Raw genomic sequence first — 23015 nt, 5'->3', positions numbered from 1 at the left:
AAGTCCTTATCTAAGAGTAGATTTGACATAATTAAGCGGAGTTGATCGAACGCTTAGAAATAGGGTTACAAGATTTTACTGGATTAGGGTGAAACCTAATATGGGAGTCCATAGAGTGATTTACTGCTTCCCTAGGGGTTTTAATTAAGAAAGAAATTTCAATTAATTCAACTGAGGGTTAGATGTTATTAGTATCGAAAGGGATAATAACATAGGCTAGGGAGTCTCACGGATCAAGTCAAGTGAATAAATCGTCCGGTTGAAAGTCAAATAACAAGTGAAATCTAAGTGGATCCCTCATTGGGTGTCGTCTTTATCAAATTAATTTTCTTCAAGTCTTTTTCCAGCTTTTCTCTTTACTTTAGTTTAATTAGTTAATTAGTTTAGTTAATTAGTTTAATAAATAACCCCTCTCTATTTCTAGGTTAGATATCCCGGTCTTGCCATTACTATACTATTGTTCGATAGGTGCGCTTGCCTGTTCGTCGTGATAATAGTTAGTCTAGGTTTGATCATCAATATAAATATTTATTACTTGTTACGAATCACACAATCAGGTATGGTTATATGATATACTACGATGAGTACAAGTATGTGCGTTAAACCTATGAATGATGCCATGGTAAAGAATAATTCATGATGAGAAAGTATATGTGTACATGTGATAAGTAAGTCAAAGGATTTAAGTGATGAATAATCTTTATGCATATGTTACTATGTCTTCGCATGTTGATTGCTTATTACCATTGCATATTATTTGCATGTGGACTTACTAAGCTTTAATGCTTACCCCCTTTCGTTTCCATCCTTTGTAGTTTCGCCAAGCTAGCTCAGGGATCAGAAGCTGTCGGAGTATTCGATCACAGTATCAAAAGATTATTGGGTATAGTGAAATTGTTATTTTGAGCATGGCATGTATAGGGGACTCGGTCATTTTGTCATATGTGTCATGCTATTTGGCCAAATTATGAAGGCTTATGATGTTGATGATTCATTTTGTAATAGCCATGTGATATGGCTTATAATTGATTATTGGCTTGTCATGTCTAATTGATCATGCGTGCATGTGTTAATGCCTTGATGATGTGATATGTTATTGCTTGGTGAGTGTATGATATAGTATGGAATAGATGCTAAAAGGATAAAGGATGACTTAATGGCTTAAAATGAGTATAGTCATGAAAGCATAATTTGAAGTTATGGTAACAAGTTTGATAATGAAAGAAATTGGTGTGGAATGCTTCGAAATGGTGTAACAAAATGAATGTGCAATAGGATGACATTATGAAGATGTTATTGTGTCATGGTGTTGAATATTTGAGTGTCTAAATATGTCATGTTGCATGCTATGAAATATGTTTGAATGTATGAATGATTGAGGGTAACAAGTGGCTTGGAAAATAGCCTTTATATGGTCCACAGAGATAGACACATAGGCATGTGTCTAGACCGTGTGTGACACACGGTCTGCCCCACGAGCATGTTGAATGGCCATATGTCCCCTCCGCCTAATTTTTACAAGTCAGTATGCTCAGTAGTAAACACATGGGCTAAGACACAGGCGTATGTCTTGGCCATGTGAGAGACACGGCCAACCCACGTGGGCGTGTACTTTGGCCGTGTGAAGTTTGCACCTTTTTATGAAAAATTCATTTAATTTTAATTGATTACACGGTCTGGCCACACGGCCGTATGACCATAAATTAGTGCTAATGTCATAGTTAGAGAGTTACAGGGCCTGAGGACACGGGCGTGTGTAGAGCACACGGGTGTGTCCCCTGTCTCACACGGGGTTGTAGGTTAGTATTAGGGAAAATTTCCCAAGCTTTTCTAAAGTCTTTGATTTAGTCTTAAAACCCTTCCGATGGTTGTTCTAGGCCTCGTAGGTCCATATCAGGGGCAAATTGTGTACATATGAATGAAGTTGTTTTAAAGAAAAATTTAATAGTTGGTTTTTGCATGAATGACTGTGTATGTGTTCGGTAACGCCTTGTATCCTATCCCGACCTCGAGTACGGTAAGGGGTGTTACATTTAGTGGTATAAGAGCTATGGTTTAGTCAGGTCTCGGACTAACCTAACATATTTGAGTCTAGCTATACATGCTATATGTATATATATAATGATAGTGTGATGACTCTTGACAACATTAAATTGTGTTTTCATATAGCAAATGGATCCCGACAGAGCAGTGGTGGATGATGAAGAAAGTAACGCGCTTGTTCTAGCTGAAGGAGCTGTGCCATCTGAGAGTAGGTGCAAAACTGTAAGTAGAGGAGAATGAGATAGAGAGGCCTTTCTCTACACGATGAATGCATGGTATACGGAGATCGTTCGAACAAACCCGAATGCTCAGCCTCCCCTACCTCCTTCAAATCCTCAATCTGCACCTGTGATGCCTTAACGTATGGATTCCATGGGATTCGCTAGAACACCTATTGGTAAAATTCAAAAACAATGTGCTGAGGAATTTAAGGAAAATGCCAATGATGACCCTAAGAAAGCAGAGTTCTGGTTAGAGAACTCGATACGGGTATTTGATGAATTATCCTGTACACTCGAGGAGTGCCTAAAATATGCCATATATTTGTTGAGAGATGCAGCGTATCACTGGTGGAGAACACTAATATCTGTGTTACCACCGGAGAGGGTTACTTGGGAAATCTTTGAAGAGGAATTTCGAAAGAAATACATTAGTGAACGGTTCATCGATCAGAAGTCTAAGGAATTTTTGGAATTGAAACAGGGTAGTATGATAGTTAGCAAATATGAGAGAGAATTTGTCAGACTCAGTAAGTACGCTCGGGAGTGTGTATCCTCTGAAGCTAAGATGTGTAGAAGATTTGAAGATGGACTTAATGAGGATATTAAGACATTAGTGGGTATTCTTTAGTTGAAAGAATTTGTGGTACTTATTGAATGGGCTTGTAAAGCCGAGGAGTTGATCGAAGAAAAGAAGAAAGCTGAGTCTGAGGCAAGAGATATAATAAGAGATTAATGTGTAAGTCATTGCCAACTCAGCCTAAGAAACCTAGAGAGATGTACTCTCGTTCACATGTGTCAACTGGATATTCATACAAGAATCGTAGAAAGAAAAATTCGAGTTTTAGATCTCAAGCTACATCCGTGGCAAGTGTAGGTAACGCCAAACCTTCAAGCCCAAGTGCCAATAATGTTGTAGATGTCATTTTGGCACCGATAAGGTGAGTGAGGGATATTGTTTCAAGTGTAGTTCTCAAGACCATTATATTAAAGACTACCCTAAGATGGTAGAGAAAGAAAGATTCCAGAGCTTGAGGCCGAGTGGCACAGCTTCTAGGGGAAGACCCTTGAAAAATGCTAGGAATGGGTCTGGTAGTAAGAATATGACATGAGATACAATAGTGAGATCTGGAGCTAGGGCTCCGGCTAGAGCCTATGTGAATATACTTGATGCGATCACCGGTAATTTTTCTCTCTATGATACTAATTTCATTGCTTTGATAGACCTTGGCTCTACTTATTTTTATGTGTGTGTGAAATTGGCATCTAGTGTGAATATACCTGTTGAGTCTATTGAATTTATGATTAAAATGTCAAATCCATTAGGAAAGCATGTAAGAGTTAATAAAGTATGTAAGTGATGCCCTTTGATGATTAGAGGTTATTGTTTTCCGACCGACTTAATGTTGTTACCATTTGATGAATTTGATGTCATACTGGGTATGGATTGGTTGGCACTACATGATGTTGTAGTGAATTGTAGACAGAAAGTTATTGAATTGAAATGTGAAAATGGTGAGGTTCTTCGGGTTGAATCAGATGACGCAGATAAATCGCCAAATGTAATTTCTTCAATGATTGCTCAGAAATGTATGAGAAAAGGGAATGAAGCTTATTTGGCATACATATTGAATACTGAGGAATCTGAATTGAAAATCAAATTAGTCCCAGTTGTATGTGAGTATGTGGATGTATTCCCGGAGGAATTGTCAGGTTTGCCTCCAATTAGAGAAGTTGAATTCGGTTTTAAGTTAATGCCAAGAACAACACTTATCTCTATTGCTCCGTATAGGATGGCCCCGACTGAGCTAAAAGAATTGAAGTTACAGTTGCAAGAGTTGATTGACAAAGGTTTTCCGAGACCAAGCTTTTCGCAGTGGGGTGCTCCCGTACTATTCGTGAAAAAGAAGGACGGTTCCATGAGATTATGCATTGACTACCGACAGCTCAATAATGTGACAATAAAAAATAAGTATCCCCTTCCAAGGATTGATGATGTAACACCCCGTACCCGAGACCGTTGCCGGAGTCGAACACAAGGTGCTAACTGAATTAATTCATTTACTTTCACAGTGCATTTTAAAAATTTCCAGGCAGTTGGCTAACTGCGTCACTGTCACCTTAAAAATCATATCTTGAGTTCCAAAACTCAAAAATCAGTTTCATAATTTTTCCCTGAAAATATACTCATATTTCCATCTACATATTTTTTTCTAGAATTTTTGGTCGATCCAATTAGTACAGTTTATTAGTTAAAGTCTCCCCTGTTACAGGGTGTGACTACACTGACCTTCATGCATTACGACTTAGATATCTCCCTGTACAGGGATTCAACACTGATGCTGTTTGTTTCTAATGAAACTAGACTCAAAACGGAATCTATACATATAAGGCATGACTTCTAATTATCTCTGGTTAATTTATAATGAATTTCCAAAGTCAGATCATGGGATCCAGAAACCGTTCGGGACCTGTATCACGAAAACTTTAACATCTCATAATATACTGTTCATATGAACGTTTCGTTACTTCCTATGAAAATAGATTCATCAAGGTTAGATTACATAATTTATTCACTATTTAATTCCTTTCCTACTATTTTTAGTGATTTTTCACATCCACATCACTGCTGCTGCCAGCATCTATTTTTAAGGTAAACTTTACCTATTTCATGATCCTCCATGGATCAACTAGAGTTTGTCATACATATTCCAAAAGTGATCATGAATAACCATTCCCATGGCTAACCGTTACCAACATTTCCATTGTAACACCCCGAACCCGAGACCGTCGCCGGAGTCGAACACGAGGTGTTAACAGACTTCAAACCACTTATTAAAAATTTCCCAGACAAGCTGCCAATCTGCGTACTAGTAACTTTAAAAATCATATCTAGAGTTCTGAAACTCGAAATCCAGTTCCGTAAATTTTCACCTGAAATAGAGTCATATATCTATATGGTAGAATTTTTGTAGAATTTTTTGTTGGTCCAATTTGTACATTTTATTAGATAAAGTCATCCCAGTTTCTGGGTTCGACTACTCTGACCTTTGTGCATTACGACTTAGATATCTTTCTTTACAGAGCTTCAATACTTATGCTGTTTGTTTATAATGAGACTAGACTCAAAATGAAATCTATACATATAAAGCATGACTTCTAGTTATATCTGATTAATTTATGGTGAATTTCTAAAGTCGGAACAGGGGATCCAGAAATCGCTCTGGCCCTGTTTCACAAGAGTTCAATTATCTCCTAACATACAGCTCATATGGTCATTTCGTTTCTACCATATGAAAATAGACTCATCGAGCTTCGATTAAATAATTTATTCATTATTTAATTCCATTCATACTATTTTTAGTGATTTTTCAATCTCACATCACTGCTGCTGCCAGCATTTGTTACTAAAGCAACTATGCCTATTTCGTGATTTCTCCTTGATCTAACTAATAATTCATCATACATATCACAAATTATGATCATGACTAGCCATGCCAAAGGCTAATCATTGTCAAACATCTCCCTACTACACTATTGCCATATCATGAATTTTAGCACCAAAAATAATCAACCATGACATATGGCATAAAAATCGAATAGGCCTCAACTATTATTCAACCAAAACCGAATTGGCCCAATATCAGTCATGACCACATTATAAAACCCATTTACTAAGATTTATAACTAAATATCATAGGACCCAAAGTCCAAATTAACATTTATGCCATTTTCGCATGGCTGAAAGTTTACATACCAAAGTTCAAACACAACATAATAGCCTATACATGCCAAAATGTTCTCCTAGACCGACTAAGAAGAAAGTACCAAAACTTGCTAGTTGGTGTGATGACTTCGATGACGGTCCCAAGCACGCAAAAAGACGAGTCCAAGAAACCTAAAGTAGGTGACAATCAAACACCGAGTGAGTATATAACTCAGTAAGTCATAAGCATTACATAATCATCCATTAATAAATTATCACATGAGAAAACAAGTGAAAAGGGGTTAATTCTCTCCACCCATACCAACTATGCCATGGTTCCTTAGACCTTTCGGCTCAATATCATACAAAGTACTACATCAATTTTTCATATGCTACTCAACATGGTATTTGAGGCATTTTCCATGGATGCTTTCATTCTCGTTACATTCATGCAACTAAATAACATTCCCTCTATTCCACGATGAATCTCATGTACGTCACTTCAAGTATAATTATCACATAGGTTCAAAACTTATCAAGCAAGAATTCCAAATATAAACATAACGTCTATTAGGCACGAACTCAAGACACTTACTCGTCCGCTGTCCGTGACCAACTCAATAAGGTCGCACACTTAGTGTCAATAGTGCTTCAAAAACATATAGTAAGTCCGCACACTTAGTGTTATATAATCAAACTCGCACACTTAGTGCTTACATAATCAAACTCGCACACTTAGTGCTATATAATCAAACTTGCACACTTAGTGCTATGCAATTTAAACTCGCACACTTAGTGCCAATCTCATGATCATAATTGTTTATACCCGCACACTTAGTGCCGAAATCAACATCTCAATGCACCTCACCTCTTTTCTTTTTCATTCAATATTTTCATCACCCCATGCATACGTGTATATATATATTTATCATTTCCTTCGACATAATTACATAGACATTATGACTATTTAAATCAATACCAAATATATGCTTAATGACTTACCTTGTGTTGGGTAAAATAACTCCAAGTCGACTACTCGATGATCTTCGATTTCCCCTTGTTGGACGCCTCTCTTTTAGGATCTTGAGCTTAAACAAATAAATTAACTCATTCAACCGCTTTGCTACATATATTGGTATTCACATTTTAATGATTTTATGACATACGGAATGGCATGGTAAAATTTTTATCTTGCTACCTTGTGTTCTTAGCTATTCGGCTAATAACCTTATGCAATTACCATACTTTCAATAATCTAATCACACATGCATATGCATACTTGGACATTCGGCAATCACCTTGCTAATTTTATACTCAACATCACATAAGCTCCCAAGTGATGGCCGAATATGTATATCTATACTATCACCTATAATTCCTCAAATCACAACATTTCATCTCATGAACACTTGACCCATTTCTCACAAAAAATGAAACAACAACTAAAATGAACATCCCATTTTTATCCCATATAGCCGATTGCTTCATTTGTTACCCAACTAACAATTCAACAATTTCAACCTCATTACAACCTCTACCTATTCAATATAACATGAACACAATCCTCCACCCCTAAATTAGATTCGGCAATCACTTAACCCATTTTAACCTCAACTTTCAAGTTAAAAGAAATTAACCACTCACCATCTCCTACATTACTATCCATTTTAATGACATTAACACATCTACTAAGAGTTTCAAACTTCTTTTGCCGAATTTCAACCCCAAAATCCTAAGTCTAATCTATAGGATGAGTACAATTGGAACTAACCATCTCAAACATGCATAGATTTTCAAGAATCATTCAATACATACCTCATTCTAGCCATCTTCCAAGCCAAAATCAAATAACCAAGTCTCCCTTCCTTCTCCTCACTCATGGCAATTGCCAAGAAAAAAAGATGAACACTCCCTCTTCCCTCCTTATTTTATTCACCTTTTTCCTTTTTTAATTCCTTTTTATTTTAATTGTTAACTAAACAAAACATATTAAATTAGAATAAGTGGAGCTCCATCACCCCTTGGCCGGCCACTCTACTTCTTTTGGGTAAATTGACATGCAAAACCACCCTTTTTGGTACATGCACTAATAGACCATTTTAAATTAGCCTATCATATTTCACCATGTCTCATATTGATCCCTATTCAATAATTTCTCATGCAATTGGCAAAATTAGGGAATGAAACCTCCACATATGCATGTACACATATAATAAGCATAGAATATAGCAATTAATTATTTTTATGACTCGGTTTTGTGGTCCCGAAACCACTTTCCGACTGGGGTCACACTAAGGCTGTCACAACTCTCCCCCACATAAGAAATTTTCGTCCCCGAAAATCTTACCAGTGAACAATTTAGGATATCGATCCTTCATAGAGTCCTCAAGTTCCCAAGTGGCTTCTTCGATTCCGTGTTTATGCCACAACACCTTTACTAATGGGATTTTCTTATTTCGCAACTCTTTTACTTCACGCATCAAAATGCGAACCGGCTCTTCTTCATAACTCAAATTAGGCTGAATCTCGATCTCAGGTGGAGTGATTACGTGCGACGGATCGGACCTATATCGTCGAAGCATCGAGACATGAAAAATGTTGTGAATCTTTTCGAGCTCAGGGGGCAAAATTAATCGGTATGCAACTGGTCCAACTCGTTCGGATACTTTATATGGACCGATGAACCTCGGACTCAATTTGCCCTTACGACCAAATCTAAGCACCTTCTTCCAGGGTGAAACTTTGAGAAATACTTTGTCTCCAACCTGATATTCAATGTCTTTTCTTTTCAAATCCGCATACGACTTTTGACGATCCGAAGCGGCTTTCAAACTTTCGCGAATTACTCAGACTTTCTGCTCGGCATCCTTAATCAAATCAACCCCAAGGATCTTACTTTCACTAAGTTCAGTCCAAAATAATGGGGTACGGCATTTACGACCGTATAAAGCCTCGTAAGGTGCCATCTTAATGCTTGACTGAAAACTATTGTTGTAAGCGAATTCGATCAAAGGCAGATATCTCTCCCATGAACCACAAAACTCTAAAACACAACATCTCAACATATCCTCGAGTATCTGAATTATCCGCTCAGATTGGCCTTCGGTCTGAGGATGGAATGTGGTGCTAAAGTGCATCTTGGTACCCAATGCTTCTTGTAATTTCTTCCAAAATCGCGAGGTAAATCTTGGGTCTCTATCCGACACGATGGAAATAGGTACCCCATGCAACCGAACTATTTGGGAGACATATAATTCTGCCAATTTATCGAGCGAAAAATCCGTACGGACAAGGATAAAATGAGCAGACTTGGTCAATCTATCAACAATGACCCAGACCGAGTCTTTCTTACTTTGAGTCAACGGTAACCCAGATACAAAGTCCATTGTTATTCGATCCCATTTCCATTCGGGTATCATGATTGGATGAAGTAATCCCGATGGTACTTGATGTTCCGCTTTCACTTGTTGACATATCAAACACCTTGAAACAAATTCAGAAATGTCTCGTTTCATACCGGGCCACCAAAATTGGCGTTTCAGGTCATTGTACATTTTAGTATTACCCGGGTGGACTGACATTCGACTACTATGAGCCTCATTCAAAATCATCGAAATAAGTTTCGAATTTCTTGGAACACATAATCGACCTCTGAACGTCAAGCAATCATTGTCGTCAATCCTGAACTCCGATTCCTTCTTCAAAGCACATTCAGCTCGTTTAGTGACCAATTCAGCATCGACTTTCTGGGATTCAAGTATTTGACAAATCAATAATGGTTTGGCCTCTAATTCAGCTACTAGCACCCCATCGGGTGAGACGGATAAGTGAGCATTCACCGCTCTCAAAGCAAACAGTGCTTTCCGACTTAAAGTATCGGCAACCACGTTAGCCTTTCCCGGGTGATAATCAATAACAAGTTCGTAGTCCTTCAACAACTCAAGCCAACGTCTTTGTCGTAGATTTAGATCTTTTTGAGTCATTAGATATTTTAGACTCTTGTGGTCCGAATAAATATGACACCTTTCTCCAAACAAGTAATGTCGCCATATTTTCAAGGCGAACACTATGGCTGCTAATTCAAGATCGTGGGTCGGATAGCTTCTCTCATGCGGCTTTAATTGTCTCGACGCGTAAGCCACAACTCGACCTTCTTGCATCAACAGACAACCTAGCCCAAGTAAGGATGCATCACTATAAATGACAAACTCTTTACCGGACTTCGGTTGTACTAGCACTAGAGCTTCGGTTAAACAGGTCTTTAGTCGATCGAAACTCTTCTGACAGTTTTCTGTCCATTCAAACTCAACATCTTTTTAGAGTAGTTTGGTCAACGGTGCAGCTATCATCGAGAAACCCCTTACAAACTGTCGGTAGTATCCGGCCAGTCCCAAAAAGCTCCTAACTTCAGAAATATTCCTCGGAGGCTTCCAATCGAGTATGGCCGAAATTTTGTTCGGATCCACTCTAACACCCGATGTGGACACCACGTGCCCCAAAAAGCTAACCTCTCTCAACCAAAATTCACATTTACTGAATTTTGCGTATAACTGCTTGTCTCGCAAAATCTGTAATACTAACCTCAAATGCTCGGCGTGTTCGGCTTCACCTTGTGAATAAACTAAAATATCATCAATAAACACAACCACAAATTGATCCAAGTATGGCCTGAATACTCAATTCATTAAATCCATAAATACCATAGGGGCATTAGTGAGCCCAAACGGCATCACTAAGAATTCGTAGTGACCGTACCTCGTTCTAAAAGCGGTTTTGGGTATGTCCGAGTCTCGAACCCTCAACGATAATAACCAGATCTCAAATCTATCTTGGAAAATACTGAGGCTCCCTTTAATTGATCAAACAAATCATCAATACGTGGCAACGGGTATTTATTATTTATGGTCACTTTATTCAACTGACGATAGTCGATGCACAATCTCATGGTTCCATCCTTCTTTTTCACAAACAATACGGGTGCGCCCCATGGAGAAAAACTCGGTCGAGCGAAACCTCTATCCATCAATTCTTGCAATTGAACTTTCAATTCCCTTAATTTCGTTAATGCCATACGATACGGGGTTATTGAGATTGGCGTGGTACCAGGTACATCTTGATGTCGAATTCAACCTCTCGAACCGGTGGCAACCCCGGTAACTCCTCAGGAAAAACATCTGAATACTCACAAACCACTGGTACTGATTCAAGTTTCCTTTCCGTCTCTTTGCTATCAAATACATATGCAAGGTATGTTTCACACCCCTTTTTCACATATCTCTGAGCGGTCATTGAAGATATTATCGCTGGCACCCCCTTCAAATCGGTAGACTCAACTCGGACTATCTCATCATTTGCACTCCTCAAATTGATGGTTTTTCTTTTGCAGTTCACCACTGCATCATGTACGGTCAACCAATCTATACCAAGAATAACATCAAATTCGTCAAACGGCAAAAGCATCAAATCGGCCGGAAAACAGGATTCTCGGATTATTAGAGGGCATCTCTTACACACTTTATCAACAAGTACGTATTGACCCAAAGGGTTTGACACTCGAATTACGAACTCAGTAGACTCAGCAGGTAGAGTCTTACTGGATGCTAAGGTTTTACATACATATGAATGAGTAGAGCCAGGGTCAATCAATGCAATCACATTAGTATCAAAGAGAGTGAAAGTACCAGTGATGACGTCAGGGGAGGATGCCTCCTCTCGTGTGCGACTGGCATATGCTCTAGCAGGAGTACGGGTCTCGGCTCGAACAGCCGTATCAGAGGCCCCTCTTTGACTACCACCCCTACCCCCTGAAATTCTCGGTGGTCTACCTCTAGCTGTCATTCCACTAGGTCTTGCACCTTGCATCTTATTCTTCTCATCAAGCTCCGTGCAATCTCTAATGAAGTGGTCCTTCGAACCGCATCCGTAACAGGCCCTATTAGTAGACTTACCCCAACATTCACCTAGGTGTCATCTTCTGCATTGGGGACATTCAGGTTTCTCTTGACGATTATTGCCCACACTAGCTACTGAAGTAGCTCGGGAGTCCGTCGATGGTCGTGCTCTGATGGAAATTCCCGCAGTCGTCCTCGACTTATTAGTGTCCTCCCTGAACTTCTTTACAGCTAAGAACGGAGCTTTACCCGTCGATCTTTTACGATAGTCTCTAGCTTCAAATTCAACCTTCTTCTTCTCCTTTCCAAGTTCTTCCGCCTTGCAGGCTCGTTCGACTAGTGTTACGAATCCTTTATCTCCAAATACCCACTAGTAGCTTTAAATCTTCATTCAATCCTTCTTCAAATCTTTTGCACATAGCAACCTCATCAGCCACACACTCCCGGGCATACCGACTGAGTCTTACGAACTCATGTTCGTATTCAGATACTGTCATACGGCCTTGCTTGAGTTCCAAGAATTCCTTACGTTTTTGATCGATGAACGTTGACTAATATATTTCTTTCGAAATTCCGTTTGAAAGAAATCCCAAGTAACTCGTTCGTTTGGGACTATGGAAATCAAGGTCCTCCACCAATAGTAGGCTGAGTCTCGCAACAAGGATACAACACACTTTAGACATTCATCGGGTGTACACGACAGTTCATCAAACACCCGAATGGTATTATCAAGCCAGAACTCGGCCCTTTCGGCATCATCAGTAACTATGGCCTTGAACTCCTCGGCCCCGCGCTTCCTAATCAAGTCTATAGGTGGCTTACTCAGCCTCACAGGATCAGTAACTGATGGCATTACGGGCTCTTGGGGTGGATTATTCAAATTCGGGAATGGTTGGACAGCCGGATTGGTTCGGGCATATTGCGCGACCCACTCATTTATCATGGTGAAGAAGGCTTGTTTTGCCCCCTCACCTTGATTATTCGCAGATGACTGAGGTTCAACAGGCGGCGTTCCTTGCGCAGGAGCAGCCGGTACACTATCAACGTCATCCACTAAGGTTCTGTCCACACCGGGATCCATTTACTAATAAAACAAAAATTTTTAACCGTCAGAAGTCATCACACATTTAAACATTAACATTAAGGCATGTATAGCTAGACTCATACGCGCTACGGTAGTACTAGAACCGACTAAACCATAGCTCTGATACCAATTAAATTGTAACACCCCAACCCGAGACCGTCACCGGAGTCGAACACGAGGTGTTAACAGACTTCAAACCACTTATTAAAAATTTCCCAGACAAGCTTCCAATCTGCGTACTAGTCACTTTAAAAATCATATCTTGAGTTCTGAAACTCGAAATCCAGTTCCGTAAATTTTCCCCGGAACTAGACTCATATATCTATATGGTAGAATTTTGTAGAATTTTTGGCCAGGCCAATTGGTACAGTTTATTAGTTAAATTGTCCCTGTTCCTGGGTTCGACTACTCTGACCTTTGTGCATTACGACTTAGATATCTCCCTTTACAGAGATTCAGTACTTATGCCGTTTCTTTCTAATGAGACTAGACTCAAAAGGGAATCTATACATTTAAGGCATGACTTCTAATTATCTCTGATTAATTTATGGTGAATTTCTAAAGTCGGAACAGGGGATCCAGAAATCGCTCTGGCCCTGTTTCACAAGAGTTTAATTATCTCCTAACATACAGCTCATATGGTCATTTCGTTTCTACCATATGAAAATAGACTCATCGAGATTCAATTACATAATTTATTCATTATTTAATTCCATTCCTACTATTTTTAGTGATTTTTCAATCTCACATCACTGTTGCTGCCAGCATCTGTTACTAAAGCAACTATGCCTATTTCGTGATTTCTCCTTGATCTAACTAATAATTCATCATACATATCACAAATTATGATCATGACTAGCCATGCCAAAGGCTAATCATTGTCAAACATCTCCCTACTACACTATTGCCATATCATGAATTTTAGCACCAAAAATAATCAACCATAACATATGGCATAAAAATCGAATAGGCCTCAACTATTATTCAACCAAAACCGAATTGGCCCAATATCAGTCATGACCACATTATAAAACCCATTTACTAAGATTTATAACTAAATATCATAGGACCCAAAGTCCAAATTAACATTTATGCCATTTTCGCATGGCTGAAAGTTTACATACCAAAGTTCAAACACAACATAATAGCCTATACATGCTGAAATGTTCTCCTAGACCAACTAAGAAGAAAGTACCAAAACTTGCTAGCTGGTGTGATGACTTCGATGACGGTCCCAAGCACGCAAAAAGACGAGTCCAAGAAACCTAAAGTAGGTGACAAGCAAACACCGAGTGAGTATATAACTCAGTAAGTCATAAGCATTACATAATCATCCATTAATAAATTATCACATGAGAAAACAAGTGAAAAGGGGTTAATTCTCTCCACCCATACCAACTATGCCATGGTTCCTTAGACCTTTCGGCTCAATATCATACAAAGTACTACATCAATTTTTCATATGCTACTCAACATGATATTTGAGGCATTTTCCATGGATGCTTTCATTCTCGTTACATTCATGCAACTAAATAACATTCCCTCTATTCCACGATGAATCTCATGTACGTCACTTCAAGTATAATTATCACATAGGTTCAAACTTATCAAGCAAGAATTCCAAATATAAACATAACGTCTATTAGCCACGAACTCAAGACACTTACTCGTCCGCTGTCCGTGACCAACTCAATAAGGTCGCACACTTAGTGTCAATAGTGCTTCAAAAACATATAGTAAGTCCGCACACTTAGTGTTATATAATCAAACTCGCACACTTAGTGCTTACATAATCAAACTGGCACACTTAGTGCTATATAATCAAACTTGCACACTTAGTGCTATGCAATTTAAACCCGCACACTTAGTGCCAATCTCATGATCATAATTGTTTATACCCGCACACTTAGTGCTGAAATCAACATCTCAATACACCTCACCTCTTTTCTTTTTCATTCAATACTTTCATCACCCAATGCATACGTGTATATATATATTTATCATTTCATTCGACATAATTACATAGACATTATGACTATTTAAATCAATACCAAATATATGCTTATTGACTTACCTTGTGTTGGGTAAAATAACTCCAAGTCGACTACTCGATGATCTTCGATTTCCCCTTGTTGGACGCCTCTCCTTTAGGATCTTGAGCTTAAACAAATAAATTAACTCATTCAACCGCTTAGCTACATATATTGGTATTCACATTTTAATGATTTTATGACATACGGAATGGCATGGTAAAATTTTTATCTTCCTACCTTGTGTTCTTAGCTATTCGGCTAATAACCTTATGCAATTACCATACTTTCAATAATCTAATCACAAATGCATATGCATACTTGGACATTCGGCAATCACCTTGCTAATTTTATACTCAACATCACATAAGCTCCCAAGTGATGGCCGAATATGTATATCTATACTATCACCTATAATTCCTCAAATCACAACATTTCATCTCATGAACACTTGACCCATTTCTCACAAAAATGAAACAACAACTAAAATGAACATCCCATTTTTATCCCATATAGCCGATTGCTTCATTTGTTACCCAACTAACAATTCAACAATTTCAACCTCATTACAACCTCTACCTATTCAATATAACATGAACACAATCCTTCACCCCTAAAGTAGATTCGGCAATCACTTAACCCATTTTAACCTCAACTTTCAAGTTAAAAGAAATTAACCACTCACCATATCCTACATTACTATCCATTTTAATGACATTAACACATCTACTAAGAGTTTCAAACTTCTTTGCCGAATTTCAACCCCAAAATCCTAAGTCTAATCTATAGGATGAGTACAATTGGAACTAACCATCTCAAACATGCATAGATTTTCAAGAATCATTCAATACATACCTCATTCTAGCCATCTTCCAAGCCAAAATCAAATAACCAAGTCTCCCTTCCTTCTCCTCACTCATGGCAATTGCCAAGAAAAAAAAGATGAACACTCCCTCTTCCCTCCTTATTTTATTCACCTTTTTCCTTTTTTAATTCCTTTTTATTTTAATTGTTAATTAAACAAAACATATTAAATTAGAATAAGTGGAGCTCCATCACCCCTTGGCCAGCCACTCTACTTCTTTTGGGTAAATTGACATGCAAAACCACCCCTTTTGGTACATGCACTAATAGACCATTTTAAATTAGCCTATCATATTTCACCATGTCTCATATTGATCCCTATTCAATAATTTCTCATGCAATTGGAAAAATTAGGGAATGAAACCTCCACATATGCATGTATACATTAATAAGCATAGAATATAGCAATTAATTATTTTTATGACTCGGTTTTGTGGTCCCGAAACCAGTTTCCGACTGGGGTCACACTAGGGTTGTCACATCCATACCTCTCGACAGACAACATACAAAACGATTATAATGCTATGATCAAAGTATATTTAAGCCATTTTCACATGGCTATCCAAATTACACAAAACCGAAGGGTTCATGACCAACAACAAAGGGTAGTCCTATACATGCCATTTCAAAGTTCAACCAAAAGTATACCAAAAGGAGCTTTGATAGTGTGGGCGACTTCGACTTCAAAATCCCCAGTCCGATAGCTGAAGAACCAAAATCTATAAAACAGAGAATTAAATAAACGGAGTAAGCATTAAATGCTTAGTAAGTTTTGAGCAAAGAATTTAAGCACATCAGAAGTATAGCATTCATATACTAAACGGATAATCCATATATACATTTCTCAAATCATTCCTACTTCACATTCCAACCCCTATATTCATACATAAGGGATCATCTTAGCCAATACCGGAAGCTCATTACTCGATTGAGCGAATATTATTCGAAGGGAATCAACTATTCCAATGCACATACGAAACATACCTCATTGTTGGGATTTTACAAGCGTATTAACTGAAATTTTTACAGCAAGATCGTTCATTCCCGAATCACGTACCTTCGAAATTTAACCGGATATAGCTACTCGTTCAAATGCCTTCGGGACATAGCCCGATTATAGTAACTCGCACAAATGCCTTCGGGACTTAACCCGGATTTAGTGACTCGCACCAATGCCTTCGGGCTTAGCCCGGAATTAGTAACTCGCACAAATGCCTTTGGATCTTAGTTCGGATATAGTCACTTAGCACGAAGCCTTCGGGACTTAGCCCGGACATCATTCGAATAACCATGCACATTTGTCAATAAATCATAACACATCCGTATTTCATTTCATTACCAAAGCTCAAACACAAGACACTTATCACACTTGAAATTTTGGCTCAATAGCCACATACAAAGAGCATGATTAAGATTGCTTAAAACATGATCTAATCAAATCATAATCTAAGTTCCATTACTCGAAAACTTACCTCGAATATGGTCGAACGATTTCGGCGGCTATTCGATAACTTTTTCCTTCCCCTTATCCAACTGTGGTCCTCTAAGCTCTTGAGCTAATTCAAACAAATTTAACTTATTAAGTCTCATTATGCTAGCTTATGGCCGAATATGACAAGGAGTTTAATAGGTCATATGGCCACCCTTTAGCTCAATACACAATGGTCATGCGCATTTTTAATCACATTAAGCATTTAACACAATTGATGTGAACATCAAAAGAGAACCTCAAGGTACTTAGTTCATATATACATTAGACATTAGAGTCACATATGTACAAAATCACGAATCGAATTCAACATATAGCTAATATTCCCCTTAGCCGAATTTTCTAAGTCAAGATAAAGCCATCAATATGCTTACCTATGGCCGAACATACACATCAACTTATGTACTCATTCATGTGGCCGAACATACATGTCTATGTTGAGGCCGATTGCAACACTCAATACATTCTACAAGTATGGTCACTTGTATTGACTAAACACCATTTGTTTCAAGTTCAAAACTTGGCCCATACACATATATACACTAGTAAGCATCCTCTCCCTTTCCATCAATTCAACACATGCATTACTCATTAATATACAAAAATTATATTCGGCCTTAGCACACAACTTGCTAGCTAATTCTTCTCCATCTAGCAACTAATGCACATATGTGCTCATTGTTAGACTCTACTTCATCTAACAACAACCATATTTTCCCTTCTACTTCCTACCATGGCCGAATGCATCACAACACCATACCATTTCAATTTTTGGTCATGGTTAAACAAAAAACTTAATGTCTCACTCAAAAATGCTAAAAGAAGATTCAAGATCATCAATCCACCATCACATGCACCATTACAAAGCTCACTTTAGCATGCAAATGATATCAACACAAATCCACCTTAGCCGAATATCATCTCCATGACATAGTAAGATTGAACCATGGGCTAGTTAGAACTCAAGCTAACTATTAAATATACATGAATCTCATGGAGCACCTCAAACATACCTTAGCCTAGTTACATGCATGGCCGAACCTCTTCAACATTTCCTCCTTTCTTTCCTTTTGAATTTCGGTCAAAGATGTTCAAGGATGAACACACATTTTTTTTCTTTATTTTCTTTCTTCCATTCACGGCAAAGGGGGCACGGATGAGACCATTTTTTTCATCACTCATCCCTTTCATTATTTAATTACCATGCTCATTATTTTATTTTTCCTAACATACATCACAACATAACATGTTTGTGACATGTTTCCACCCATAGCATGGCCGGCCACTATGCTTTAATTTGGCTAATTTGACATGCAAGGACAAGCACTTTCCCACATATATTAATAGGCCACTTGAACACTTGCCTAGCATATTTCTAATTTATCTCACATAAGTCCCTACTAATAATTTCACATACACTGACCAAATTAAAGTATGGAACTATCACACAAGCATTTACGCACATCATAAACACAGAATATAACCTTTAATTATTTATAAGACTCAGTTTCGTGGTCCCGAAACCACTTTTGACTAGGGTCAATTTAGGGCTGTCACAGATGACCTATTTGACCAGTTGAAAGGAGCGACATGGCTCTCTAAGATAGACTTGAGGTCCAGATATTACTAATTACGAGTTAAAGAGTCTGATGTGCCTAAGACTACCTTTAGAGTGAGGTATGGCCACTACGAGTTTTTGGTTATGCCATTTGGATTAACGAATGCTCCTGTCGTGTTTATGGATTAATGAACCAAATTTTTCGGCCATATTTGGATAGTTTGTTGTGGTGTTATTGATGATATTCTAATTTATTCTAGAGTTGAGGCAGAGAATAACTTGAGAATGTTTTGTAGACTTGAGGGTCAACAGTTGTATGCTAAGTTTAGAAAAATTGATTTTAGGCTTCGAGAGGTCGGGTTCTTAGGCCATATTGTTTCAAGAGATGGTATACGAGCTGATCCCGATAAGATTTCTGCTATTGTTGAGTGAAAGCTGCCAAGGAATGTAACTGAAGTTAGAAGCTTTTTTAGGTTTGGCCGGATACTACAGACGGTTGTGAAAGGAATTTTTATAGTTGCCACTCTAATGACGAGGTTGTTACAAAAAGATGCTGGGTTTGAAAGGACATAAAGTGCCAACAGAGTTTTGAGAAACTAACGAGGCACCTGTGTTAGTGCAACCGAAATCAGGGAAAGAATTTGTGATTTACAGTGATGCATCCTTGAGTGCACTAGGTTGTGTGCTTATGCAAGAGGCAAGGTAGTAGCTTTTACTTCAAGACAGCTGAGCCTCATAAGAAAAACTATCCTACGCATGATCTAGAATTAGCCGCCATTGTATTTGCTTGAAAATTTGGTGACATTACCAATTCGGGGAGAAATGCCATGTCTAGATAGACCATAAAAGTCTTAAGTACCTAATAACCCAAAGGACTTGAATTTGAGCCAAGGAAGATGGCTTGAATTGTTAAAAGACTATGAACTTGTGATTGATTATCACCCTGGTAAGGCAAATGTGGTTGCCGATGCCTTGAGCAAAAGTCTGTATTGCTTTGAGAACTATGAACACACGGCTAACCCTGTTTCATGATGGTGCAATTCTAGCAAGTTAAGTGCTAGACTGAATTTTATTCAATAGATTTGTGATGCTCAATAAGCTGATAAAGAGTTACGAGCTAAGAAGCTCAGTGTGAGTCGAACAGTGAATTAGATTTTCAAGTAGACTGTGATGGTTGTCTGAGGTTTCGTGGAAGGATTGTGTCCCGAGGAATACTGAGTTGATTTGGAACATTTTGCATGGGAGGTATGTCAGTTCACCCGGTAGCACGAAGTTCTGATTAAGATGTATTGGGGATGACATGAAAGAGATATATCTAAGTTTGTGTCAAGGGCTTGATTTGTCAGCAAGTGAAGGCCGAACACCAAGTACCTTCAGGTTTACTCCAGCCTATTTTAGTTCAGAATGGAATGGGACCGAATTACTATGGACTTTGTAACAGGCTTGCCATTGACACCAAAAAAGAAAGATGCCGTATGGGTTGTGGTTGACAGATTGACTAAATCGACTCATTTTATACCAGTACGCATTGATTATCACTTGATAATTAGCTGAGTTGTATATTTTTGATATTGTGGACTTCATGAAGTACCTTTATCGATTATTCGAATGGAGATCTGAGGTTCACATCGTGGTTTGGAAGAAGTTACAAGAAGATTGGGTATAAAGCTGATTTTAATACCGCTTTTCATCCACGACTGATAGACAATCCGAGAGAGTGATTCAACACTTGAGATATGCTCAGATGTTCTGTTCTTGAATTTCAAGGTAGTGGAAAAGTACTTATCTTTGGTTGAATTTTGCCTACAACAATAGTTATCAGTGAGCTTGAAGATGGTGCCTTATGAGGCATTGTATGGACGTAATGTCGTACCACCGTTGTATTGGACTGAGCTTAAGGAGAATAAGATCATGGAATCAATTTAGTTAAGGAATTGAAAAAAGGTGAAGTAAGTAGTGATTGTTTGAAAGCGGCATCAGATAGACAAAAGTCGTATACGGATTTAAAAAGGAAAGAGATGTGTATCAAGTCAGTGATAAGGTATTCTAAAAGTATCTCCATGGAAGAAGGTTTGAGATTTGGCAAAAATGGAAAGTTGAGTCCTCATTTTATAGGACCCTAGGAATACCGAAAGGATAGGGCCTTTGCTTATCGATTGGCATTGCCTACTGAGTTCGAAAAGCTTCACGATGTATTTCATGTATCCATATTACATCGATACAGATCCAATCCTTCCCATGTGATTGTATCGACAGAGGTTGAATTAGACCGAATATGACTATGGTGACGAACCGTTAAGATCTGGCTCAGGAAGTCAGCATTGAGAGCAAGTGTTGCTCTTGTGGAAGTTTATGGCAAAGACATGGGTTGAAGAGGCTACAGGAGCTCGAGGAGGCTATAAGAATAATACCCAACCTTTTTATTAAGATTTTCAAGGACAAAATCCCTAAGGGGGAGAGTTACGGCATCCCGAATTATGCTAGTAGACTATGGTTTGAGACCAAAACCAAGTACGAATATTATTTTATGATTTTTATGGGCTTAATAGATGCCATGCTTATGTGAAAGTTTTTGAAGAAATTCTATACATAAATGTCAAATGAATTTATGGACCAAATTGAATATAATGCAAAACTTGCATTCTAGAAGCTTTAAGCATGAATTAATTTAGATTATGAATTAGAGGGTCCTAATTAACAATTTACGATTTCTATAATTTGGATAAAAATGGACATGCATAGGAAATTTTGAAGAAGACCCTAAGGGCATTTGGTCATTTGGTAATAAAAGATAAAAGGAAAATCAAAGAAAATGAGTCCATCTTCCCCAAGTGCTAGCTAAATTTCTTGATAGCATAGCTGGGTTGTTCAACTTTCAGCTTGATTGTAATGGTCCTTAGCCCCGTTTTTAATGTTCATTGTATTTTGAGTCTTTGAAGGATGATCTATCCATTTTAGCTATATTTGAGCTACGGTTCATGTATGAATTAAACCATGTGTAACGACATGTATTTTGATGATTAATGGAGGAATAGAATTTTGATGCATGAAAACATCTTTTACTAGGTGATTTTAATGAAACACCTAAAAGGGGACTTGTTTGTAAAAGTGTAAAACTGGTAGTAATAATGTAAAAAAAGGAATTTTGGCTAATATGCATGTATAGGTTCGGCTAGGCTTGGGTACCAGAAATGTATGCATTTCATTTACGATCCAGGGACTAAACCGAAATAAGTGAAAAGCTAGGGGTAAAAAGGTAATTTTACCAAAGCATGATATGGATTGATTAGAATAATGTGATTAATAAACAAATTAAATTTGGAATTATAGATAAGGAAAAACGTGAACCGGGTCTTGATCGAGGAAGGAATAAAGTATCGACGATTAGGCTCGATTACCATCATTTTGTACCGAGGTAAGTGCATATGCAAATAATTTGGTGTTGTAGCATGTTTTTAATGTTTTGATATGATGTGATAAATGTTTTCTTTATATGATTATATACATATTGGTTTTATGAAAGCATAAATGATATTATGGCTTTACATACGACATCACGAACGAGTACGACAAAGTATGCCTTGTGCGGTGAGGAAAATCTGTTGAACTTACAATAGTCTAGAATACATGACAGTCACTAGGAATTAGAATCGAACTCGATGAGTTGGCTCGGGTTGTGATATGTAGAGGCATTCGAGCTAGTTGAGTTGGTCCGAGTTGATATGGATGCGAGCATCAAATCGTTGAGTGCCGAATTTATTATGGATGCGAACATTTAATGGTTCGGGAAAATGGTTGTTCTACGTGGCTAGGTACCTTGATGGTCGGATACTTGACGCTAGGACAGCCCGGTAGCTACACCTTGACCTATAGTTTAGGACAGCCCCAGTAGCTCCATATGAGCCTTACAGTTAGGTAGCTTAGGCTACGTATGATATTACACTTATTTTAATTTGATATAATAGTATACGATTTAATATTCATGGATATGAAAATTAAAGCATATTAAAATTATTTATATAATATAAATATAATTTATTTAAATTAAAATTATGGAATAATGCCTTGGTAAAGATTTATAGTTGAAGAAAGTATGTGTGTACATGTGATAAGTAAGTCAAAGGATTTAAGT

This window comes from Gossypium hirsutum, chromosome A09 (assembly GCF_007990345.1).
Source record: "Gossypium hirsutum isolate 1008001.06 chromosome A09, Gossypium_hirsutum_v2.1, whole genome shotgun sequence".
Taxonomy (NCBI): domain Eukaryota; kingdom Viridiplantae; phylum Streptophyta; class Magnoliopsida; order Malvales; family Malvaceae; genus Gossypium; species Gossypium hirsutum.
This window is presented reverse-complemented; position numbering follows the sequence as displayed.